This window comes from Pleurodeles waltl, chromosome 5 (genome assembly GCF_031143425.1).
Source record: "Pleurodeles waltl isolate 20211129_DDA chromosome 5, aPleWal1.hap1.20221129, whole genome shotgun sequence".
NCBI classification, from domain to species: domain Eukaryota; kingdom Metazoa; phylum Chordata; class Amphibia; order Caudata; family Salamandridae; genus Pleurodeles; species Pleurodeles waltl.
This window is the reverse complement of record NC_090444.1, coordinates 485814106-485841781: the sequence shown is the minus strand read 5'-3', so window position 1 is coordinate 485841781 and position 27676 is coordinate 485814106.

Below are 27676 nucleotides of genomic sequence, written 5' to 3'. Positions count from 1 at the left end.
CAACATAAGGTGTTGAGAAGCAGTGGTTATTTGCACACCTCTGAATACCAGGGTCCCCATACTAGCATGTGAATTACAGGGCATTTCTCAAATAGACATCCTTTTTACACATTGTCTTACATTTGGAAGGAAAAAATGTAGAGAAAGACAAGGGGCGATGACGCTTAGGTGGTCATTCCAACCCTGGCGGTCGGTGTTAAAGCGGCAGTAAAACCGCCAACAGGCCGGCGGTAAAATAAATGGAATTATAACCGTGGCGGAAACCGCCAACATAGACAGCCACTTTAACACTCTGACCGCCACGGCGGTACAAACAATCACCGCAGTGGTAACCACCAACAGACAGGCGGAGGACTATTAAAACCCACCAATCCCCCACCTTTTCCGGGGTGGATTCCACGCAAACAAAAACACGGCGGAAACAGGACTCTGAAGGGAAAACGCTCACCTCTACACACCCCACGAGGAACCAGGACGCCATGGAACCGGAGCTCCAAATTCTGCCAGCCTTTATCTTCCTGCTCCTCTACCAGGAGCACGAACGCTGGCGGCGAAGACAACGGTGAGTACTGCACCTACGACACAGGGGAAGGGGAGGGAAAAAACTGTGACACACACATGCAACACGCAAATCCCCCACCCTCACCCACTACAACACACACACAAGTACATGTTGATACATCACAGTTACAACCCCCAAACCCCCCTGGAAGAATGCAAGGACAAAAGGAAATGAGTCGAATAATTGTGATATACTCAAAGACATGAATCCAAAATATATACAAAAAATATATACATTGATACTATATACAATTATATACACCAAGAACACAAGTCCAAGGGATTCCATCATCATAGTCTGTGGATCACTGGGCCCAAAAGGCATGGGTGAGGCCCACACTCAATACCCGATCAAAACGGAGAGAACACTGCAGGGGCACCAGATAGAAATAAAACAGGCACCTCAGGGGGAAGGGAAGGGGGGGCACCTCAGCCGGTTGAGTGCACGACACCAGATCCACGAGGGGGCTCCATGCCCATTGATGTATCCTGGGGAGCGCAAAGCCACAGTCTCTCCAGTCTCTACAGTGGGTGGTTTGCCCACTTTTCAATCCTGGGGAGTGCAAAGCAACAGTCTCTCAAGTCTCTACAGTGGGTGGTTTGCCCACTGTTCAATCCTGGGTGGTTTGCCCACTGTCCAATCCTGGGGAGTGCAAAGCCACAGTCTCTCAAGTCTCTACAGTGGGTGGTTTGCCCACTGTTCAATCCTGGGGAGTGCAAAGCCACAGTCTCTCAAGTCTCTACAGTGGGTGGTTTGCCCACTGTTCAATCCTGGGGAGTGCAAAGCCACAGTCTCTCAAGTCTCTACAGTGGGTGGTTTGCCCACTGTTAAATCATGGGGAGTGCAAAGCCACAGTCTCTCAAGTGGACAACAGTCACCACTGGTTCTGGAGGGGGCCTTGTGTCCAGAATGCTTCATCCTGCCAAGGACTGAGGTAGTGGATGCCTTTCTCCACTGGTTCTGGAGGGGGCCTTGTGCCAGAGTGCTTCATCCTGCCAAGGACAGAGGTAGTGGATGTATCTCTCCACTGGTTCTGGAGGGGGCCTTCTGCCCAGAGTGCTTCATCCTGCCAAGGACTGAGGTAGTGGATGCCTTTCTCCACTGGTTCTGGAGGGGGCCTTGTGCCCAGAGTGCTTCATCCTGCCAAGGACTAAGGTAATGGATGGCTTTCTCCACTGGTTCTGGAGGGGGCATTGTGCCCAGATTGCTTCATCCTGCCAAGGACAGAGGTAGTGGATGCCTTTCTCAACTGGTTCTGGAGGGGGCCCTGTGCCCAGAGTGCTTCATCTTGCCAAGGACTGAGGTAGTGGATGCCTTTCTCCACTGGTTCTGGAGGGGGCCTTGTGCCCAGAGTGCTTCATCCTGCCAAGGACTGAGGTAGTGGATGCCTTTCTCCACTGGTTCTGGAGGGGGCCTTGTGCCCAGAGTGCTTCATCCTGCCCGTGGCAGACTCAGTAGCATCAGAATCATTTGCGCTGACTGGCCTGCAGGGCTGCTGGCAGTGGTGTCCTGGGCAGCGGTGCTTGTGGTGGTGTCCTTGGCAGCGGTGCTTATGGCGGCGGTGTCCTGGGCAGCGGTTCAGCTTCTGGCGGTCTTGTTCTGCCCTGTGGGGCTGCTGGCGGTGGTGTCCTGGGCAGCGGTGCTTTTGGCGGTGTCCTTGGCAGCGGTGCTTGTGGAGGCGGTGTCCTGGGAAGTGGTGCCTGTGGCGGTGTCCTTGGCAGCGGTGCTTGTGGCGGCGGTGTCCTGGGCAGCGGTTCAGCAGATGGCGGTCTTGTTCTGCCCTGCGGGGCAGCGGGCTGCTGCTGGCGGTCCTGTCTGCGGCAGTGGGGCTGCTGCTGGCGGTCGCTTCCTCGGCAGCGGGGCTGCTGGCGGTCCTGTCTGTGGCAGCGGAGCTGCTGTTGGCGGCCGCTTCTTGGGCAGCAGGGCTGCTGCTGGCGTTCGCTTCCTGGGCATTGTGGCTGCTGGCGGTCCTGTCTGTGGTAGCGGGGCTGCTGCAGGTGGTCTCTTCCTGGGCAGAGGGGCTGCTGGCGGTCCTGTCTGTGGCAGCGGGGCTGCTGCTGGCGGTCGCTTCCTGGGCAGCGGGGCTGGTGGCGGTCTTGTCCGCCGTGCTGATCTTCCCAGACTTGCCGGTTTTACTGTGTCCCTTTCCCCCCTTGGATGGTGTCGCAGCTGTCACCACACTCCCAACTGTCCCCCTGGGAGCGGCTTTGGTGGCTGGTTTCTTTCCTGCCAGGCACTATCCAACTTTTTATGCTTGACAGGTGGAGGACTGTCCGTGCGCTGGCTCCTTGCCACACTGCCTATCCTGCTGCCTGGTGCACTCCATAATCCAGTGACTACTGACACCACTGGTCCCGCCGATGTAGTGGCTGAGGTGCTAGGTTGGGACCTGGAGAGTCGGGCCCTAGGAGACAGACGGGGAGGGGGAGGTGATGGAAAGAGGTCAAGGCTTGCAAGGAAAAGTTTCTTAGGAGACCTGGGACGGGTAGCTGGAGGGGGTTTGGGAGTGGAGGAAGAGGTAGTGGCTGTAGACGGTGTACGTTTGGTGACTTTGGGTGAAGGTGCATTGGCTGGAGGCTGTCGTGAGGTGGATGGACGTTGGGTGGGTGTGTGGCTGCGTTTGTGTACCTTGGGAGGTGGCCTCACAGACACACTGGGAGAGGACACAGGGGATGTGTGATTGGTAGTGGGGGTGCACGTGAGCGGGGTGTGGTGGAGGGTGTGCTGGTGATGGACGTAGTGGTTGAGGATGTAGTGCATGCAGGTGTGAGTGGAGATGAGACTGGGAGGGAGGAGGGAGACTAGGAGGAGGGGGACACAGTGGAGGCAGTGGATGTTGGTGTGTCTGCATGTGTGTGATGTTTGCGTGAGTGCCTGTGGGATGTGTGGTGCTTATGTTTGCCAGAGCTTCCCTTGTGTGTTGAGGTGTGTGCATGCTGGTCTGATGGTGTGCTTGGGATAGGCTGAGGTACAGGGGTGTGGGTCTGGTTGGAGGAAGTTGGAGGGGCGAGGCTAGAGACAGGGACAATGGCTGCCATCAGTGCTGAGGCCAGAGTCTGAAAAGCTCACTGAAGGGCTGTCTGACCAGAGTGAATGCCCTCAAGGAATACATGGGTTTGTTGCAACTGCCTCTCTACACCCTGGATGGCATTCAAAATGGTAGACTGCCCAACAGTGAGGGACCTGAGGAGGTCAATGGCCTCCTCACTGAGGGCAGCAGAGGTGACAGGGGCAGGGCCTGAGGTGCCTGGGGCAAAGGTAATGCCCACCCTCCTGGGTGAGCGGGCACGGGACAAAGGCTGAGGGGCTGCTGGGAGGGTGGTGCTGGTCGGGGGGTTGGCGGCTGTACCTGTAGATGCGGGGGGCACAGATGGGGCCGCCACCGCAAGGGGGCTCCCATCAGAGGAGGAGTCTGTCTCGCTGGTGTCAGCTCCTGTCCCCGCCGTGGAGCTCCCCTCGCCCTCCGTCCCACTGGTGAATTCGGAGTCCGTAGTGTCGCCCTCCAGGGCCATGTGGGATGCAGCTCCCTCCTGCTCCGGTGCCACTGCTCCTCCGCCTGATGATGCTAATGCACACAAGTACAGGGAGACCACAAAAAGGGGAGGGGTACAGAAGAGAAACATGTTCAGTGCATGCAATACCGCTACCGTTGGCGGACACGACAGACACAGAAGCCCCCTGCACTACGCCGCGCACTTGGGCTCCACTATTCAATCCCTGGGACATTGCTTACAAGGCTATGGCCGATTTCTGCACACATGGATGTCACAGGAGCCTGGCTAAGTGTAGTTGGCACTGTACACAGGTGGGGTGGGGTGCCACAGGGCCTGCCTGAAGAAGGGAACTTAACTAGCGAACTCGCCCTGGCCTAGGGGAACCCAAAGCCCACCTCCCCCACCCAGACACCTAAAATGCGCGCTGAATCAGCAGAATGAGAGTGTACTCACCCCCTTGTGTCTGCTGTGATGCCTTCAAGCGCACATCCAGCTCCGGATACGCCACCGCCAGGATCCTGAACATCAGGATGGTCATGGTGCGACGGGCACCCCTCCCACTTTGGGAGGCCATCCCCAGCTGGGCCTCCGCCGTCTTCTTGCTCCAGTGGCGAATGTCCTCCCATCTTTTACGGCAGTGGGTGCTCCGTCTGTGGTAGACCCCCAGGGTCCGGACTTCCTTGGCGATGGCACGCCAGATGTCCTTCTTCTGGTGGGTGCCGACCTACAGGAATTGTACAGGGGAAAAGAGAAGTAATTACCAACTGCCCCGTCACAGTCATCGGCCCGCATCCCTACCCTTGCCATGACGCACATGCACTCACCGTCGTTTCATGCACGCCTCATTCTCACCCCCCCTATCTTTCATCCACCGGACTCCACACAGGTATTGCCCATACAGCATGCTCACAGTGTACTTACCTGTTTGTCTGGAGGACCGTAGAGTAGCGTATACTGGGGGAGGACCCCATCCACAAGTTTCTCCAACTCCTTCATGCTGAAGGTAGGGTCCCTTTCCCCAGACACACAAGCCATTGTCTCTTCCAGACTGAGGTCACAGCAGCACTTGCAGTGTAGGTACTCTCCTGTCGAAGATCAGGTATCGAGTGATTGAACAGATAGAAAATGGCGGTCATGTCCACGGCGGTGCGTACCGTCACCGCCGGCGTACATCATCATTGGCTCCTGGGACCCAAAGGGCCCAATGTTAACCAATGCAGAATTGCGCCGTGGTCTTCAACCGCCTACTGCGACAGTGTAGAATGCCAGCGCAGTTATCTCATATCCTCCTTTCCCACTTTACAGGTCAGGCAGCCGCCATTTCAGGGGCCCACATGGCATTATTGTTTACTGCATCACACATACCTAGGCCTTGCCTAACCACTCATACAGGCAAATTTCGATTAATGAAAATTTTCAGAGTAAACTGTTTTTACGTACCTCAGAGTTGGTTGACTCTGTGCTCGCTGTTGTCCTCCACAGGCACCATCCGCTGGGGCATGTGAGGAGATGGCGGCATCCTCCGGTGTACAGACCGCTGGTGGACCTATCGACAATGGAGGAAAGACATGTGATCAACACCTACAGGCTTGATCGTGCCACATTCCAGGAACTGTGTGCCCAGTTGGAGCCAGACCTGATGTCAGCTATCCGCCATCCCACAGGAATCCCCCCTCAAGTGCAGGTGCTGTCAGAACTCCATTTCCTAGCAAGTGGGTCATTTCAACAACAGTGGCCATAGCATCAGGGATGTCCCAGCCTATGTTTTCCAACGTGTTGTCAAGAGTGTTGTTTGCCCTGCTGAAACACATGCGGAGCTACATCGTTTTCCCTCAGGTAGAGGATTTGCCTACAGTGAAAGGTGACTTTTATGCACTGGGACATATCCCCAACATCATAGGTGCCATTGATGGGACACATGTGGCCTTGGTACCCCCGCAGGAGTGAACAGGTGTACAGAAACCGGAAGAGTTACCATTCAATGAATGTGCAGATGGTGTGTTTGGCAGACCAGTACATCCCCCATGTTAATGCCAAATTACCCGGCTCAGTGCATGACGCTTACATCCTGCGGAATAGCAGCATCCCTTATGTGATGGGGCGACTCCAGAGGCACCGGGTGTGGCTATTAAGTGAGCACCTGGACCCAAATCAGTGGGAATAGTTGTCTGGGTCTGTGGATGTCCCTATGAGTCAGTGTGTGTCTAACAGTTGTCCCTCGACATTTGCAGGTGACTCTGGTTACCCCAACCTGTCATGGCTACTGACCCCAGTGAGGAATCCCAGACAAGGGCAGAGAAACACTACAATGAGGCCCATGGGCGAACTAGGTGGATTATAGAGCGGACCCTCGGCCTCCTGAAGGCCAGGTTCAGGTGCCTCCATATGACAGGTGGTTCCCTATTCTACTCACCAAAGAAGGTGTGCCAGATCATCGTGGCCTGCTGTATGCTTCACAACTTGGCTTTGCGACGGCAGGTGCCTTTTCTGCAGGAGGATGGTCCAGATGGAGGCGTTGTGGCAGCTGTGGACCATGTGGACAGTGAAGATGAGGAAGCAGAAGAAGAGGACATCGACAACAGGAACACAATGATCCTGCAATACTTCCAGTGAGACACAGGTAAGAAGACAACACTGCCTGCTACATCTGATTTTAATCCACTACCTCTCATCTGTCTGTCATTTTCACCCAGTGTATGGTCACTGAGTTGTCACTTTCCCTTACGATTTCACAGATGTGGGTCCCACAGTGTGACATCCGCTTTGTTTCCTCATGGACCAGAGCTGTGTGACATAGGTATGTTGACATTACATTTGAAAGAGCATTTTGCCACTGTATTTGCTAATACACTATTTCAAAATCACAGACAGACTCCTGATTGTTTTGTGCTTTAAGGGTGCTTATTTAAGTGCTCAATATTGGAGGGGGTTGCTAAATAGTGAGGGGTGATGGTGGAGGAATGTCCATGGCAGAGTCCAGTCTATTAGTCTCACAGGTACATTGTCCAAAGGGGCATAGGAAGTGGAGCTGGGGCAGTTTAATGATGGACAGGGTGACAAGGTGGGACAAAAGGATGACAATCAGGGTGGTCTCATTTCTTGGCGGGGTCTTGGCATCGTTCTCTGTCTTTGTCCTGGATCTCAGGTACCGTTTGCGGGGTGGTTCTCCCTCTGCAGGGGGTGGGGTGCTGGTGTGGTGGTCCTGTGGTGGTGCCTCCTGTCCACTTGCACCGGAGGAGGTGGTGGCAGTTCATCATCCAGGCTAGTGTCAGGGGCCCCTTGTTGTGCCACAGTGTCCCTCCTGGTGTTGAGGAGTTCCTTCAGCACCCCTACAATGGTGCATAGAGTGGAATTGATGGATCTGAGTTCCTCCCTGAAGCCCAAATATTGTTCCTCCTGCAGCCGCTGGGTCTCCTGAAACTTGGCCAGTACCGTTGCCATCGTCTCCTGGGAATGGTGGTAGGCTCCCATGATGTTGGAGAGAGCCTCGTGGAGAGTGGGTTCCCTGGGCCTGTCCTCCCCCTGTCGCACAGCAGCCCTCCCAGTTCCCCTGTGTTCCTGGGCCTCTGTCTCCTGAACCGTGTGCCCACTACCACTGCCCCCAGGTCCCTGGTGTTGCTGGGGTGGTGGGTTAGCCTAGGTTCCCTGTAGTGGTGGACACACTGATGATTGACATGTCCTGGGGACAGAGGGATGGGCCCGCTGGGTGGGTTCTGTGCTGGTGTTTCCAGAGGGGGCAAGCTCTGTAGTGGCCTGTGCCAGTGTGAGTGGAACCGACTGTCCCGAGGTCCCAGATGGGCCGGGCTGGTCATCTAGATACAGTTGGACAGAGCTGCAGTCATCACTGTGGGCCTCTTCTGTGGGTGGAGTGGACATATCTGGAAGTCCCAGATGGGCCGGGCTGGTCATCTAGATACAGTTGGACAGAGCTGCTGTCATCACTGTGGGCCTCTTCTGTGGGTGGAGTGGACATATCTGGACCCTCCTGTCCTGTGACGTTGGTTAGGGGTCCCACAGGGGTGTAAAGGCATGATTATTGCATCTGTATGTGCCATGGTGTGCAATGGGTGGGTGACCGTGTACCCCAGTGCTTGCATTCCTGTGTAGGACCTTGTGTGATGATGTTTTAGGGGGTGTATGGGTATGTGCAGTGGCCATGCATTGATGATGGGTGTCCATGCTTTGGTGTTGCATGCAGGGCTTGGAGTTGGGATGGGTGGTTTGTGATATTGGGACATGTGTGAGGAGTAGGAGTGATGGGGGTGAGGGCGAGGGTGGGGGTATGTGATGGCATGCAGGCAGGGTGGGGGATGTAATAGTAAAGATTTGACTTACCAGAGTCCATTCCTCCAGCTACTCCTGCGAGGCCCTCAGGATGCAGAATAGCCAAGACCTGCTCCTCCCATGTTGTTAGTTGTGGGGGAGGAGGTGGGGGTCAGCCACCAGTCCTCTGTGATGTGGTGTCTTGAGACCACGGAACGCACCTTCCCCCGTAGGTCGTTCCACCTCTTCCTGATGTCATCCCTATTTCTTGGGTGCTGTCCCACTGCGTAGACCCTGTCCACTATTCTTCGCCATAGCTCCATCTTCCTAGCTATGGAGGTGTGCTGCACCTGTGATCCGAATAGCTGTGGCTCTACCCAGATGATTTCCTCCACCATAACCCTGAGCTCCTCCTTAGAGAACCTGGGGTGTCTTTACCGTGCCATGGGGTGGTGTGGGTGATGTGTGGGGTGGTGTGTGTTGTGATGTGTGTGGTGATTTTAGAGGTGTGTTGTGTGAGGTGCGTGGATGCTATGTGGGTGATGGTGTTGAGTGCCTGTGGATGCTCGTTTGTAGATGGTGGTGTCTCTCTGTGGCCTTCAGTCAGAATTGTGGTCGTAAGGGTTTGTGGGTGATGTGGGTGTGTGTTTTATATTGGATTGGGTGTGTGGGAGTGGTGTGTGTATGTGTATCAGGTGTGTGTATTTGTAATTGTCCAATGTGGCTGTGTTTTGTAAATGTGTGTGTATTTTGAGCGCGGCGGTGTGTACCGCCAATGGAATACCGCGGTTGAAAGACTGCCGCATGGATTCGTGGGTCATGATAGTGTGGGCGTATTCCTGTTGGCGTGACGGAGGAGGATTTGTTATCACCAGTTTATCACTGACCTTTGGTGTGGCGGATTTGTGTGGGTGTCTAGAATTTGGTGGATTCCAGCCTTTGGGTCGTAATAGCTGTAGCGGAATTCCGCTGCTGCGGCGGTGTGTTGGTGGTCTTCTGCACGGCGGTATGCGGCTTTTACTGCCAATGTTGTAATGACCCCCTTATTCTTTTATTCTGTGTTCTTCCAAAACTCCCAATAAAAATGGTACCTCACTTGTGTGGGTAGGCCTAGAGCCCTAGATAGGAAATGCAACATGGACACATTACATTTTTACATTGAAATATGATGTGCGTTTTGGAAATTGCCTAGCTATGGTTTTTGGCCTCTAGCTCAGCCGGCACCTAAGGAAACCACCAAACCTGTGCATTTTTCAAAACTAGACACCTAGGGGAATTCAGGATGGGGTGACTTGTGTGGCTCTCACCAGGTTCTGTTACCGAGACTCCTTTGCAAACCTCGAAATTTGGCAAAACAAAATAAAATTCACTTATATTTCGGTGCTGCAAAGTTTTGAAATCTGAGTGGATTTCCTTCCACACAGCATTTCCCCAAGTCTCCCAATAAAAATGGTACCTTACTTGTGTAGTAGGCCTAGTGCCTGCAACAAGAAATGCCCCAAAACAAAACATGGACACATCACATTTTCCCAAAGAAAACAGACCTGTTTTTTACAAAGTGCCTAGCTGTGGATTTTGGCCTATAGCTCAGCCGGCACATAGGGAAACCCAGAAAAACTATACATTTTTTAAAACTAGAAACCTAGGAAAATTCAGAATGGGGTGACTTGTGGGGCTCTCACTGGGATCTATTTCCCAGAATCCTCTACAAATCTCAATATTTGGCAAACAAAACACTTTTTCTTCATATTTCGGTGATAGAAAGTTCTAGAATCTGTGAGAAGCCACAAATTTCCTTCCACTCAGCATTCCCCCAGGTCTACCAATAAAAATGGTACCTCACTTGTGTTGGTAGGCCTAGTGCCCGCAACAGGAAACTCCCCAAAACAGAACATGGACACATCAAATATTTACATTGAAAAGTGATGTTTTTTGGAAAGTGCCTATCTGTGGATTTTGGTCTCTAGCTCAGCCAACACCTAGGGAAACCTACCAAACCTGTGCATGTTTGAAAACTAGACACCTAGGGTAAACCAAGATGGGTAACTTGTGGCGCTCTCACCAGGTTCTGTTACCCAGAATCCTTTGCAAACCTCAAAATTTGGCAAAAAAACACTTTTTCCTCACATTTCGGTAACAGAAAGTTCTGGAATCTGAGAGGAGCAACAAACTTTGTTCCACCCAGCATTCCTGCAAGTCTCCCGACAAAAATGGTACCCCACTTGTGTGGGTAAGCCTAGTGTCAGTGACAGTAAATGGCCCAAAACACAATGTGGACACATCACATTTTCCCAAAGAAAACAGCTGTTTTTTGCAAAGTGCCTAGCTGTGGATTTTGGCCTCTATCTCAGCCAACACGTAGGGAAACCTACCATGTGAATTTTTAAAAACTAGTCACATAGGGGAATCCAAGGTGGGGTGACTTGTGGGGCTCTCACCATGTTCTGTTACCCAGAATCCTTCCACCCAGGATTACTCCACATCTTCTCATAAAAATGGTACCTCACTTGTGTGGGTAGGCCTAGTGCCCATGACAGGAAATGCCCAAAAACACAACATGGACACATCAAATATTTCTTAAGAAAACTGACATGTTTTTTGCAAAGTGCCCAGCTGTGAATTTCGGCCTCTAGCTCATCTGGCAGCTAGGAAGACTTAGCAAACGTGTACATTTCAGAAAACTAGACACCTAGCGGAACCCAGAATGGGTTAACTTGTGGCACTTTCACCAGGTTCTGTTACCCAGAATCCTTAGCAAACCTCACAATTTGGCAAAAGAATATTTTTTTCCCACATTTCAGTGCTGCAAAGTTCTGTAATCTGAGGGAAGCCACAAACTTCCTTCCACCCAGAATTTCTCCACGTCTCCCAAAAAAAATGGTACCTCACTTGTGTGGGTAGGCCTAGTGCCCGCAGCAGGAAATGCCTCAAAACACCACATGGACATCAAAATTATCAACTACAAAACTACCTGTTTTTTGCGGAGGCACCAGTGTTTTTGGTCCTGGGCTCAGCAGCCATCTAGGGAAACCTACCAAACCCAGACATTTCTGAAAACTAGACACCTGAGGGAGTCCAGGGAGGTGTGTCTTGCATGGATCCCCCAGTGTTTTCTTACCCGGAATACTCTACAAACCTCAAATTTATCTGAAAAAAAACACATTTTTCCCACATTTCGGTGTGGGATCACCGCAGCGGATTTCCTACCAACTAATGTTCCTCTCACTCTTCTGATAAAAATGATGGCTCAATTGTGTAGGTGGGCCAAGTGCCTGTGACAGAGAAGAGCCAAAAACATGTCCACATAGAGGGGAAACCAAAGCGGGTCTAAAAGGTTTGTGGATTCATGCACGTTCCGGAAAGTTACGTTATAAAAAGTTGGGGAAAATGTGTGATTTCAAGCAAAGTTGAAGGTTTGCAGGGCATTGTGGGTAAGAAAATGGTGCGGACTGCATGTGAAGCACACCAGCTTGGGCTTACCCAGATGTTTAGTTTTCAGATGTGGCTAGGGCTCGTAGATTTTTCTACATGGCAGCGTCCCAAAGTCCAAAAAGTGCAGCCCTCACCATTCCAGGTGGGACGATTTTGAGTTAGCCAAGCTCTCATGGCCCAAATGTGAAACAAAAACCCCAAATAATCAAATGTCCTCTTCCTGGCCGTTGGGATAAGATCTTTTAGTGTGCAGGGGGAGAGCTGAAAGACTGTTACCCTCTTCAGTTGGGGTGGGGGCATAACCATGCACATACTGGTTGGAAGCAACCACCCCACTATTTTTTTTTTTTTAATTCCCTGGCTTCTTGTAGGCTTTCTGCCCACCCGGGGAGTGGATCAAGGGATAATTGCCTCATCTTCCCATCGGTGGGCAGAACAACTTTGTCCCCATTTATTTGGGGTGGAGGGTATGGGCAATTCTTCCCTGGTGTCTAGTGGGCTTTCTCCCGCCCATTGAGGCAGATGGGTCTTACACAAATAGGCTGATCTGCCCCCATCAGGAGTGACGCTTGCCTCCATGGGGAGCAACTCATGCTCAAGGGGCTGCCCCCAAACAAAACAGACACACACCAATCCCCTTTTGGGGGCAGATGGGCCTAATAGAAATAGGCCGATCTGACCCCCAAGGGTGCAGAAATGGTCTAAAATAAATGTGGCCCGCAGGGGAGTGACCCTTGCCTAAGGGGTTGCTCCCCATGTGTAAAAAAAATATTAAAAAATGGTGCCTAGTGGCTTCTGCCAAATAGGCCAGTCTGAATGGCCTAAAATAAATTTGCCCCACAGGGGAGTGACCCTTGCATAAGGGGTCGCTCCCCTTTTCTTGAAATTGTCACAAAAAAAAAATCCCTGGTGTCTACTGGTTTATAAAAATAGGCCAATTATGCCCCCCCCCCCAGGGAGCGACCCTTGCCTAAAGGCTCGTCCCTACCTGTAGAAAAAAAATTAAAAACATTATCCATGGTGCCTAGTGGCTTCTGTCCCCCCTAAGGGGCAGAATTGCCCCCCTTAATCGTTTACATAAAAAAAAAACCTCCCTGGTGTCTAGTGGGCATGAATGCTGAGAGAGACATGAAAGGAAAGAAAAAGCCTTTCCTTTCCTTTCATGCCTCTTCGAACTCCCCCACTCCCTGATAGGAAGAGAAATGAAAGCATTTATCTTCCGATCGCACTGGAAGTTGAACTTCCAGAGCGATGGGGGCAACCTCTGATGAGGTCAGTGCGCGATTGTGCGCTGATGTCATAAGACGTCTCTGGGGGGGTCGGGGTGGAAGGGGAAGCAATTCCATCCCTGCCCAGGGGACCTAACACTCCCCCTGTGGACTGGGTGCAGGATGAGCTGGTTATGTCCTCAGCACAACCCAACTGTGGCCGAGGACGTAACCAGTTCGTCCCCAGCACCCAATGGGTTAAATATTGGTGCACAGCTATTGCCTTTGCCCATACTGGCTTATTAAAAAAACCCATTTCAAAATGGCCATCTATGAATGTGCACACAAGTACCCATAAATGTGGCCACCTTTGAATATTTATAGTAGTATGATGCACTATTTTAAGGTGGTACTATGAGTGAACATGAATGGACATGAATGGTCATTTATCAGCACTTATGAGCAGCCATCTAAGAATTATTTTTTATGGAAAAAAAATCCAAACTGTGAGCTTGGGCACACAGGGTTGGTCATCTTGGAATTTGATTTTTAAAGTATTACAAAAATCATTCCAGATAGCAACATGGTGGCTATGTTTTAATGATTAATTTTATTGTACTGTATTATTAGTTTACTATTCCAAGATGGCACACAGCCAAATTGAAAGAGTCTGTTATGAAATAAAGTATGTGTGGTGATGCTGTGCAAAAACGGAGATGTGAGCAGTGCAGCAGTTGGGTGCAGCTTCGGGACCTACAAAAACAATGTATTTCTTTTTTTTTTTAAACAATATAACAGGGATGAAAGGCAGAGGAGAAGCAAAGGACAAGTGGGTAAGCACATGGCTTAATAGCAGAGTGCAGATGTAGGGCTCTCACAAAAGCAGTTCAAAAATTAACAAAAACAGAGGTGAGGGGAGGAAAAAGGAAAGACAGGGGAGCCATAGGCATGTGAAGAGGTGGGAAGCAGAAAGAAGAGTGTGGGTGGGAAGGATGGAGCCTATGCACTCACAGGGAGTGCTAAAGCATACATTAAAACATAGGGCCAGATGTACAAAAATGCACTTTTGCATTTCTTAAATTGTGACTTCATAGAAATTGCTATTTAAGAAATGCAAAATGCTATGTACAGAGATACCGATTTCCTAATAGTGATTCCTACAAAGTAGAAATCAATATTAGGAAATCGGTATTAGAAATCCCATTGATTTGTAGTGAATGGGTCAGTTTTGCATATCCTAAATAGCGATTTCTTGTTAAGAAATCGCTATGTAGGAAATGTAAAACCAGTGATGGCAAAGGGCAAAAGGCTCCCCTTGGTGCACCCCAAAAATAGGGGTGCACCTGTAGAGCACACATATGCCTAAGGGGCATGTGTGTGCTCCATTGCAATTTAAAAAAGCACATTGAGATGACTTTTTTAAATTGCACCGGGTTACCACCGACTTCAAGTTGGTGGTAATTGCATCTCCTAAATGCACAAGCCGTACTTAGGAAATGCTTTGTCCATCAGAATAGGAATTGCAAATAAGAAATCTCTATATGCAATTTCCTATTCTGAGAATCGCAATTCGCAATTTCTACAGGGTAGAAATCACAAGTTGCGGTTTCTTAAAGGCCTTTATACATAAAAAAAAACAGTTTGCATTTCTTAAGAAATGCAAATAGACTTCATACATCTGACACATAGGGGGTCATTCTGACCCAGGCGGTAATTACCGCCATGGCGGGGGTTGGCGGTAGCACCGCCAACAGGCTGGCGGTGCTCCGCCGGGCATTCTGACCGCGGCGGTACAGCCGCGGCCAGAAGCGGAAAGCCGGCGGTGTACCGCCGACTTTCCGCTGCCCATGGGACTCCACCATGGCGGCGCAGCTTGCTGCGCCGCCATGGGGATTCTGACAGCCCATACCGCCATCCTGTTCCTGGCGGTTCGTCCGCCGTGAACAGGATGGCGGTATGGGGTGTCGTGGGGCCGCCAGCCCAGTGGGAAAGCCAGAATGACCGCCGCGGTCTTTTGACCGCGGAGCGGTGTTTTGGCGGGAACCGCTTGGCGGGCGGCGACCGCCGTCCGCCGCTGTCAGAATCACCCCCATAGTTCCCTGATTTCAGCAGTGGATAGATGCAAGTAATCCATTTAACATGATGGTAAAACTGCTATGCTCCAGGGGTGACTCCAAAACACATACAAGGATGAATTCCCTCAAGTCAGTAAAATAGAATTGACATAGACAAGAATTCCATCCATTCATAAGCAATGAGTTTATCCAAAGGCCAGTCCATTAAATTTTAAAGACTATGGGCGTCATTATGAGGTGTTATCTGGGTGGGGGATGTGGGTCTGTGGGTGCCCCTAGGCCAGGACGAACATGGCAGGGTAGGTTCCATGATGAGCATGCTCAGTTGCACTACAACCCCAAAAATGCTAGTGGGCATCTACTACTGGGCAGAGTCCTGTGGGTTTCAGGTGTGCTGCTATTGGCGTTAGGCATTGTAGTGCATGGCCTAGTGCATAGGGCTGTTCCCTGTGTGTTGTGTACGCCAACGGTGGTGTTGTTGCTAGCATTGACCAAGTGTATCTTCTGTCTCCCCACCACTTTTTGCTTAGTCACCCTGTCCATGTGTGCATTAGCATCATCTGGCAGAGGAGCAGAGGCACCAGTGACAGAGGGAGCTTCAACCCACATGGCCCATGAGGCCGAATCCATCGACGGTGAGGGCACCAGTGGGACAGAGGGCGAGGGAAGCACCACAGCAGACACTGGAGGGGACAGTTCGGACAGGGACACCTCCTCCGATGAAAAGCTCCCTTGAGGTGGCGGACACCTCTGTGCCCACCCCAACTACAGGTACAGGCACCAGCCCGTACCAGCACCGCCCTCCCAGCAGCCCTTCAGCGTGTATCCCATGCCCGCTCACCCAGGAGGATGGGCATCTCCTTCACCCCAGGCACCTCAGGCCCTGCCCCAGTCAGCCCTGCTGCCCTCAGTGAGAAGGAAATTGACCTCCTGAGATTCATCTCTATAGGGCTGTCAACCATACTGAATGCCATCCAGGGGCTGGCAGGGCATTTGCAACAAACAAATGCATTCCTGTAGGGTATTTACTCTGGCATGGCGGCCCAGGAGAGATCATTCCAGGCCCTGGCCAACTCCCTGATGGCAGCAATTGTCACTGTCTCTAGCCTCCCCCCTCCAACTTCCTCTACCCAGTACCAATCCCCTCAACCCCAGCCTATCCCAAGCACACCTTCAGACCAGCATGCACCCAAATCAACACACAGAAGTGGCTCAGGAAAACACAAGCACCACACTTCATCCAACAGGCACTCACAAGCACCATCCAGATGCAGACACATCAACATCCACTGCCTCAACTGTGTCCCTCTCCTCCTTGTCATCCACCTCCCTCCCAGTAGCGTCTCCACTCACACCTGCATGCACTACATCCTCATCCACTACCTCCATCACCATCACGCCTATCACTACATGCCCCTCACTGGCAGTCACCACCCCCAGATCCATGCACACGTCCCCTGTGTCCTCTCCCACTGTGTCTGTGCCCCTTCATCCCAAAGCACACAAATGCAAGCACTCAGACACCCAACAGCCATCCACCTCACAACAGCATCCAGCCCATGCACCTGCACCCAAACACAGCAGACAGAAACCTCCTACAACCACTCCCTCTTCCTCCACTCCCAAACCTTCACCCTCTTCCAGCCCCAGTGTCCCTAAAAGGCTTTTCGTCTTCACCCTTGTCCTATTCCCTGCCTCTCCCCCATCCTTCACTTCGGGCCAGGGTGGGCAGAACCCAGGCCAGCACCTCAGCCACCCAGTCCACAGCCAATGTAGTTTCTGCAGCTACTGCAGGTGTGAGAGGCTCCAAGGAGACACTTATCCGCACTGCCAGTGTGCCTGCACCATCTGCCAAGGGTAAGAAGGGTCCACCTGCTAGCAAGGTCAAGGAGGCACCACCAGCTAGCAAGGGCAAGGAGGCACCACCAGCTGGCAAGGGCAAAAGGGGACCACCAGCTACCAAGGGCAGGAAGGGAACACCAGCTGGCAGAAGCAAGGAGGCACCGCCAGCTGCCAAGGGCAGGAAGGGAACACCAGCTGCCAAGAGCAAGGAAAAAGGTACAGACGCCGCAGGCAGGATGGATCTGGTGCGTGGTGCTGAAGCAGCATCTGGGCAAACAACATCAACCATGGCCCTTGAGATGTCCGAGGCTGCAGGGGAAGGGCTGGAGCCTCCCCCACCACTGACAGCACCGCCACCTGCACTGCCACCTGCACCACCACCTGCACCACCACCTTCACCGCCGCCTGCACCGCCGCCTGCACCGCCAGCAGCACTACTGCTAGCAGCAGCAGCCCCGTCCGAGGCTGCAGGGGAAGGGCTTGAGCCTCCCCTCACCACTGACAGCACCACCACCTGCACTGCTGCCAGCACCACCACCTGCACCGCCACCTGCACCGCCATCTGCACCGCCAGCAGCACCTCTGCAACAACTGTAGGTGTGACAACCAGGTGAGAGACTGTGACCTTGCACCATCCAGGACCTGCATCGCTCGGCACAAAACCCCCTCCAAAACCAGTGGAAGAAGGCATCCACTCATCCTCTCCTTGCCAGGATGAAGCATACTGGGCACAAAGCCACCTCCAGAACCAGTGAAGAAGCCACCCACTTGAGAGACTGTGGCCTTGCACTCCCCAGGACCAAGCAGTGGGAAAACCACCCACTAGAGAGACTGTGGCTTTGTACTCCCCAGGACCAAGCAGTGGGCAAACCACCCACTTGAGAGACTATGGTCTTGCACTCCCCAGGACCAAGCAGTGGGCAAACCACCCACTAGAGAGACTGTGGCCTTGCACTACCCAGGACCAAGCAGTGGGCAAACCACCCACTTGAGAGACTGTGGCTTTGCACTCCAGGACCAAGCAGTGGGCAAACCACCCACTTGCGAGACTGTGGCTTTGCACTCCCCAGGACATCGCAGAGGACATGAAGTCCCCTCCAGGTGTAGTGGCGTTTTACCATCTTCCGGCTGAAGTGCCCCCCTTCCCGTTCCCCCTGAGGTGCCTGTGTATCTTCGACCTGATGCCCCAGCAGTATTCTCTCCGTATTGAGGCAGGAGTCAAGAGTGGCTTTTGCCTATGTGTTATGGCCCTGTGGGCCACTGACATTTCAGACTGGGCATTGTCCCTCCATTTGTATATATATTGTAGATACTGTTTTGTGCTTTAAGGACATATTTCTCGAAATGTATATTATTACACTGGCTTTACTCACTTCCTTTTGTCCTTGCGTTATTCCTGAGGGGTACGGGGTGGATATGTAATGTCGTTGCATGTGTGTGTGTGTTTATGGTGTTGGGGGTGGGGGTGTTGCGTGTGTGTGTCACTTTCTTTTTCCTCCCCCCTCCCATGTGTGCTAGGTGCGGTACTCACCGTGGTCATCTTCGCCGGCGTTCGTGTTCCTGGTGTAGGAGGAGGTATACCAGCATGGGGAAGATCTGCAGGTCGGGCTCCATGGCACTGAGGTACTTCCTTGAGTGTCGAGAAGTGAGTTGTTTCCCTTCTGTGTACTGTTTCCGCGTGCTTTTGATGGTGTTGGTACCGCCCCGGAAAAGGTGGCAGATTGGTGTGTCATAATACAGTGGGCGGTACATTGTCTTCCGCCTGGCTGTTAGCAGTTACCGCCGCGGTGCTTGTTGCTACCGCCATGGCGGTCGCTGTGTTAAAGTGGCTGTCTGGTCAAAATTCCATTTTTTTTAAAGCCGGCCTGTTGGCTGTATTACCGCTGCTTTATCACCGACCGCCAGGGTTGTAATGAGGGCCTATGTCTTCAACAATATACAAGCTGCCTGCAGCTGAGGGCTAAAAGTGGCAACAACAAGAGTGGCAGAAAAGGATGGACTAAAATAGGCACGTTAGGTTCTTTAAAAAAAACAGATGTCCAAAAAGTATAAAGTTAGACTGTAGAGGATGACAATTTTTGTAATGGATATTTCTTATGTTTCTATGTCCAATTGTGTGGAACCTATATTGATATTAAAATAGTCACTGGACTTCTTTCAAAGCATTTCTGTAATTTTATCATCTTCTACACATTTTAGGTCTACTGCTCCCCTCATTTCCTAAATCTTCCTTCATCATCAAATAAGCCGAACTGCTCTACTAGGTCTAATAGGCACTAATCTACCAAATAATAGCTCAAGTGTGAATGGTGGCATGTTCCCCCATCCCTTTCCTGCTGAATAACATATATATTTAAAGTTCATTGCAACTTACCTTTACTTTAATTTGCACGACTACTCATATTGAATGACAATTTGGACAACTTTTAGCCCTGGTATTTATAAACATATACCAATGCACAGATTTGTAAGGTGCATGTACCACAAAGGGCAACTTGACACTGAATAACAGCTGTTTATTTTTGCCACTTAATACTACTCATTTGTCAATCTTGGAAGGATGAAAGGCTTGGCAGAACCACCAGGATTTGACTCAGTGACCATGAGGTCAAACACAGATTACTAATCTAGATGTATAATTTCACTAGGCCTCTTGACCCGATGTGTGAGTTCTCTCTATTAATATTAGATGTGGGATAATAAGGCAGATGGGCAAGCAAACTGTCAAAATATTTTAGCTGATTTCAGATCAATGTTCATCTTAATCCACCATCCTGCAGTGCCAGAGATTTTGCATGAGAATGAGGCACCAGACCCCATTATTACAATTATAATCTTACAAATCAACAGTCTCTTGTCTCTTAGTTACTCCCCTTCTTCTTCATCCACTTAAGATCTCTTATTGGCAATGCAATCTCTTTAATTCCTCATGTGAACAAAATTCAAAAGCTTCAAAATTCCACCTTCACCAACTTAAAAAACAAAAATCTGTGCTCTACAGCCGTACATGCACTCACCATCTCCAGAATTGACCGTGGTAGTATCATTCTAGTTGGCCTTCCAGTCTACGTTCTCTTGGCCCTCTAAATGCAGTTTTTCATTTCACTACACAATTAGTCACAGAGAACTGTATATTTAACCGTATCACACCAATAACAATAGATCCCTTCTGAATCCCGTTAGGTGCTCTGGTGCAACTCAAGCTTTGTAGCCTCACACTTACAACACTTTGCCTAGGCAAACCAAGTTATTTATTTAACCTTCTGACAACTTCTGGTGGTGCCAGAACATCCTGAATCAAGGACTCCCTTACTTTTGAACTTCCGTCATTCAGATCTACACTAGCACAATGACTAACCTGAGATTCTGTACCCATCTTAAGGAACTCTCTAGCGACCAAAGTAAGATCAGCTCCTGACATTTTGCCCTTCCAGAAGGGACTTAAGACATTTCTGTTTAGAACACATCTATGCAACAGTCTTAATGAAATTGACATGCTCCTCTTTATGGCTTTAATTGTTTTGATCATCTGCTGTATAACTATTTGTTGTTCCCCTGTTTTCTCTTTAAATGTCTTGTTCTCCCTACCATCTCCCCTTCCTCATCTATAATGACCTATCTACCTTGCCATTTGCTTCATCTTTCTCACCTCCACTTCTCATTTTCACACCCTCTTTGTTGCTAAATTTAATTTGTTTTCTGTAAACATATCTTATATCTGTAAAGCACTTAAATGTTATCCTGTGAAGTGGCACCATAGAAGAATAAATAAATAATTAAATAAATAGTATGGCATGGGCAGTGCAGGGACCCCCAGCCAGCACCCTCAGAATGCGCTGTCTGCTGTGCAGACAGTGCGCATTCAGAGGGTGCTAAATGTGTGAAGGTATTGGCCTCAGCTCCCTAAGGGAAACATTATAATACGACATTTCCACCAGTCAGCAGAAACATTGTAATATGACGGGTGTGAGGCCACCGTCATGATGGCAGCCTCACCCCCGCGGCTTAGGCTGTCCATTGGTCAGATTGCCATAGTCATAATAAGGCCCTATGTGTATGAATCAATTTGACAGACTCCCTCTTTGCTCCTTTATGATCCACCACATTTACAGCCATATCAAGTCCTTCTGTAATAATTGATGAACTACATTTAGCACAGTGTATCTCACCCTCAATATTCCCCGAAAATTGCTGAAATGCCCATACCTATTTGGAGTCCGCTGGACAATGTTTTTGAGCTTAGAGAGTAGGTTTATGTCAAGGACTGGACACTGGGAAGGTCTGTTATAAGTTGCTGTTGATTGCCCGGGACAAGGGTGACTCTTCCCAGTAGTCAATGCCCCTTTCCTGTAAGTCACAGTAGCAGCCTAAAAGCTGAAGATAAGTACACAATGTGACATGGTTTGCTCTGCACAGAACTACAGATTCCAATCACCATCTCTCTCATCTGACATTCTGCGCTGGTCACAGAACACCTCTCAAAGTAATTGTAACTGTGAAAATGCCAATTTGATACCATCCTCAAAGATGCCTACCTAAAGGCTTAGGCCCATATTTATACTTATTTAGCGCTGCATTTGCGTCATTTTTTGCGTCAGAAAGCCACCCAAATGCGACGTAAAAAAGAATAAATATGGGCCTTAATGCGGAGTTCTTAAATACTCTCCTAGATTGTGTATTAGGAACACTATATTATACTTGCAAGTTCTGGTTTTTGGCATAAATGTAAATGTTTCAGTCAAGAAAGATGAAGGGCCCCAGTAATGAATCATATACTAACATAAGCAACTTTAACCATACACATTGGGAGACACACCGTTAGACTAACAACAGATACGTTTGCAAATGGCAAGTTTTTATGAGACTAGCAGTGCAGAATGAAAAGTAGGGGCTGAGTTTTCTCTTCTTGATCAATTGGCATCTAGCTGCGGTAGTTCCTTTAGTGATAGCAGTGGATAGATTAAGCTTTCTGTATAATACCCGAACATTTCTGGCAGGAGGGGGAGTTGCGACATGAGTTTTAAACAAAATAAGTGAATTTGGAGGAGTGGGTTACATGATACCCAAACAGAGGTGATTCATATTTTGATGAATTTATCATGAGTGATCGTAAATCTGTGAGAGGAAGTTTAAGAAGTGATCTTGGAACTGAAGTGTGAATGAAGAAAGAGTTAGCAATATTTGGGTACCAATGGCACAAAGGTACTAGGAGAAGCCAAATGAGGAGGTACTGCCAGTAAAGGAGGGGTGAGACATGAAGATAAGAGAGTGTGTTCAAGGTTGAGCACTTTGGAAGACCTTCAAAAGGGAGGGTGATTGATAACTTGGCAGAGTGTCTGCTTTAAAGGAGTTTGTCACTATCACAGTTAGACATTCTAGAGACAGGCAAGGGTGAAAGTGTAAGAACGGGTAGTCAGCAGACAATTTATTTATAAGGTAGCCAACTCATCCACCTTTGTGAAGAGAAGATGTTATAAGATGGTTTCTTGACTGGTAAGGAGAGCAGTTGGTGTTGTTGTGACATTTGAATCACTTCAAATCTTATGGTCCTGAAATGAGGTTATAGTTTATGGCACTCACTATGGTCACAATTACACATTCAAATGCTTATCTCATACATGGATTGAATACAGAAAGCCATCCTTTTATTTTATTTTATTTATTTATTTATGTATTTATTTATTTATGTCTGTGCAAGGCTTCTTAAAATATTTTATTGGGACTCAAGGGCAAGCCCGATGTTGAGATAGCTGCCAAACTGCCTTTTTATCATTACACACAATGATGGCTAAACCCCAAAATTGCCATGTCATGTAGCATGTTCCTGGCTCCTGTTCAACACATGTTCTTTTTTATGTGGCTGTTGCTCTACTCGTTTAGATGGGCTACTGCATAGACTTTCGGAATGTAGTACGTCGCATCTTTCCCAGCTCAGGAGCATGCACATGAATACACCACACACAGAGTTCTGTAACAGGCATCTTTATTCCTCAACATACTTTTGCGCTCATCACGCATTGTGTCACAACTTCCATGACCACATCTTAACACCTCCCATCAGATAAGATAATTCCTGTCTAGGACTGTTAGGTTCTTAGCGCAAATTAAATCCAAGAAACAGCATCTACCCCTTTGTTAAACAAAAAGCTCAAACAACATTAGCATCATATTGTAGTAAATGACCCTCCTTCTGGCATGTTACCCCCAATTTCTGCCTGATGTCAGTGTGTTTAACTGTGTCACTGGGATCCTGCTAACCAGGAACCCAGTGCTTATGCTCTCCCTCCTCTACATTCTGTCACTACATACTGGTAACCCAGTATTTCATCCCAAATTGGCATGCTGGTCACCCATTATAAGTCAGTAGTGTATAGGACTTAGGTACCCAGGGCATTGGGGTATCCAGGGGATCGCTATGGGCTGCAGCAATACTTTTGCCACCTATAGGGAGCCCATGCAAAGGCTTCAACAGGACAACCATTGCAGTCTGTGTAAATTGGTGCATACATCATTTCACAGCCGTTTACGCTGTCACCTATAAGTCATCCATATAACAGGCCTTCCAACCCTGAAGCCTGGGTGCAGAGTACCTGTTTGTGAAGACACCCTTGCACTAGCATAGGTGCACCCACATCATCCAGGACCATTTTCCCTGGCTTCATGAGTGCAGGGATGCTATTTTATGCGTACATTGGACATAGGTCAATACCTATGTCCAGCTTCACAATGGTAACTCGGAACATGGCCATGTAAGGTATCTAACATATTGGAATTATACCCTAATGCTGATTCTAACATTGGTTGTATAATTCCACACATTCTGGGGGCTCCACAGTGGAACCCCCAGTCCTTCCATACCAGCCTTATGAGGTTTTCCAGGCAGCCCCAGATGCTGCCACCTCACAGACAGGTTTCTGCCTTCCTGTTGCCCAGGAAGGCAAAACAAAGAATTTCCTTTGGGAGAGGGGTGTTACGTCCTCTCCCTTTGGAAAATAGGTGTTACAGGCATGGGAAGGGTATCCTCCCAGAGCCTTTGGAAATGCTTTGAAGGGCACAGATGGTGCCCTCCTTGCATAATTCAGTCTACTGGTTCAGGGACCCCCAGACCCTGCTCTGTCACGAAACTGGGCAAAGGAAAGGGGAGTGACCCCTCCCCTGACGAACAGCACCCGAGGGGTGTTGCCCAGAGCTCCTCCACAGTGTCCCCGGGTTTTGCTATGTTGCATCCTAAGGTGGTGGGGCACCCTGGGAGCATCTGAGTGGCCAGTGCCAGGAGGTGATGTCAGAGTCCCCCCGATAGGTGCTTACCTGTGTAGCTGACCAATCCCCCTTTCAGGGCTATTTAGGGTGTCTCTCCTGGGTGTTTCCTCAGATTCGGATTGCAAGACTCCAGCAGGAATCCTCTGCATCCTTTACTTCACCTTCTAATGAGAAAACTGCATCTGGACCCTCCAGGAACTCTACAAACTGAACAAGGAAGCAAAGACGACTTCTGCAACATTGTATCTTCAGCTCCTGCCAGCAACTGCAACTGTATCCAGGTTGTGCATCCTTTGAGGACAGCAAGTTTTCAGCCTGCACCAGAAGAACGAAGGAAACTCCCTTGAAATGAAGTAGTCACTTCCCTGCTTCAGCAGGCACCCTCTGCAATGACGAGTGGTGGCTTGGGTCCCCTCTCCTGAAGATGCATGTTGATCTAGCAACATGGGTGGTAGATTGAAGTGGCCCAGACGGTCCTGGAGTACAGCTGTCCAACTTTGGTGGAGGTAAGAGCTTGCCTCCCCACACAAGACAGTATCCCTGTGCACCATGTGTTTTACAGTTGCCAAGGCTTGTTGGCATCCTTCTACAAAGTTCTTCATGCACCATGCAGCTCCGGCCCCCTGAACTCTATTCTGTGATGCACAGCTTCCTGAGTGGTTCTCCTGTGATATGGGATCCCTTTGTGTAGTGCTGCATGGGCCTCCTTTTGCACCTTATTTGTCCCTGCCTGTTCTCCTGAGGGCTCTCTAAGTTTCTGAGAGCCCCCTCTGTCTTTCCATACTGGGTAGAGGTCACCAGGTCCCTCCTGGTCCCTGGCAGCGTCATTTTCAACTAAATGCAAGCTTTGCGTGTGCCAAGGCTTGATGATGGAAACCCGCAACACAAACCAGACTGCAATCATCCATCCGGCATGGGACATCATCTGCACCAACCAGGAACCCCCATCCGTCTTCTTGGGTCCAGTATTGACTGTTCTTCTTCACCGGCGGTTCTTCTTTTGCACCTTCATCTAGGTTTGCAGGGGCTCCTGTTCTCCCTGGACTCTTCAGTGCTTCTTGGACTTGGTCCCTTTCTTCCACAGGTCTTCAGGTACAGGAATCCATCGTTGTTGCTTGCAGTCTCTTCTGGTTATTGAAAAATCTTCTACCACGTGTTCTTTTTAAAAAAAAAAATATTTTTATTGATTTTATGTTTCAACATGTAATACAAATTGTCCAATTTGTAAGCTCAGGATAAATCAATACAATAACTAATACCTAAATCATATAACAATCACACACCCCCCCAATATGCACTTCACGGAACGCTTCTAGTTTCACAGTAACATTTCTGGCTGCACCCTGCGTGGGTTTATCCTTTATTGTTTATTCTATATAGGCATACGCTCGAGGCCAGTGTGGGCCTAACACTGCATGCTTGGGTTCCCTGGGCGCTTAAGGAGGGCATCGTCCCAATTGGTATATGCAGACAACTAGCCTGATTCTCCGCTCCTCGCGTGGCGCTGGGCCTGTGATGAAGAATATTTGAAGGGCAACTGTTTCCTGAGTGATGGGAAGAAATTATATGTGGGCGCTGTGGTGCCTGGGTGCCCTGTGGGCCTGTTTCCGAGTTGGGGAATGCTGGGGAGTTTGTGCCTCGCTTGTCCCGTTTATGTGTGCCCCAGTTCAGGGAGGCTTCTCATCGTTTTTGGCCTCCATTTTTGTTACCAAATCTTCCTATGTGGAGCATCCTGTGTGCTGCCGCCCCTCGCGCACCATTCTTTTTAGTACCTGGTATTCGGTGCGAGCCCAGCGGATAATTAATGAGTACCAGGATTTCAGGTTGGGAGCCTTAGGGGCCTTCCAGTGCATTGCTATTAATCTTTTATACATTAAGAAGGCCAGATCTGTAAATTTGTGCAGGTGTCTTTGTTTCTTTGGTCTCTTCCTCAAACCCAGCAGGCAGGACCCAGGATCTGCCAACAGCAGGAGTCCCGTTAGTCCGGATACCTCCCCTACCACCTCCGCCCAGGCCGTTTGTATATTAGGACAGTCCCATACCATGTGGTAGAGGGGTGCTGAGGGTGCCCTGCATCTAGGGCATGTTGGTGCTGAATCAGGAAACATGCGCTTTATTCTGGCTGGAGAAAGATATGTTTGATGCGTGTAATTGAATTGGGTGTATCTAAATCTTGGATTCCTTGACACGCCTCTAATGTGAGACAGGGCCTTAGGCCAGTCTACCAGTGGGATCGGGTTGGGGAGTACTGCGTTCCATCTACCCCATGCTTTCCCTGCCTGCGCCTCCGGGGTTTTGTTAAGGGTTCTATATAGATTGGATATTATTTTTGTTTGATCGCTGTGTTGTAAAAGCTGATGAATTACAGGGGAGATCTCTGGTTCCGAAGCGCCCATTCCCCAAATTTTCCTGATTTCGTGACATACGGCATGGTATGTCAGGAATTGACCCGGGTTTATCTCCGTGAGGGCCTGGAGGGCCTCGAACGTCATTAATTTGCCGTCTTCGAAACAGTCTCCTACTACCTGTATTCCTGCTTCATTCCAAAGCTTCCCAGCTTGCCTGCCCGCAACCGTCCCAGCCAATAGATAATTTAGTGGAATACGTGGGGAGTATGGAAGCTTATCCGTTCCTTTTTGCACATATTTAGTCCAGCACGCATGCGCGGTTGCAAGCAATGGGTTAACCAGTACCAGTTTGGAGGGCTTTGACGTAAGCCACTTTAGGAGAAGGGTCCCGTTCCACTGGGGCTCTAGACTCATAAATTCGGCATGTTCCGGACTGTGGATCCAATGTTGGACCCACTGTAGTTGTGCGGCTGCGTAATATCTCTCAAAATTCGGAGTTCCCAAGCCACCATCGTCCAATGGACATTGCAGCGCAGATAGCGCCACTCGCGCTCTGCCACCTCCCCAAATAAGCCGCACTAGCGCTGTGTTTAAGTTACCAAAGAAGCTTTTGGGAATGTTTATCGGCAAGGCCACAAAATAATATAGGAGCCTAGGCAGAATCAACATATTAGCAATTGCCACCCTGCCGGGTGGCGAGAGCGGAAGCCTGTTCCAGAATTGTAGGGAGCCTTTTATGGAGGTTAGCGCCTTACCCAAGTTCCCGTCCCTTAAGTCTTCTGTGGTATGATATATGTTTATCCCAAGATATTTAAATGTAGTCGGGCACCACTTTAGGCGCCCTACCTTCGGGGGGTCTTGGTTATTGGGAGCCCTTTCTGCCAGGGGGAACACACAGGACTTCTCCCAGTTTACCACAAGGCCAGACAATCCTCCGAATTCAGCCAATAATGACATTACTGGTGGGATAGCTGCACTACCGTTCCTGATATATATCAAAGCATAATCTGCATATAATGAAATCACATGGTGCCTCCCATTCCTGATAATTCCCTACTCTTGCTCCATGAGGCGTACTTTTGCCGCTAGCGGCTCCATTGCTATGGCAAACAGTAGTGGGGATAAAGGACATCCCTGTCGCGTTCCCCTGAATATCTGGAAACCATCAGAGATCACCCCGCCTGATTTCACC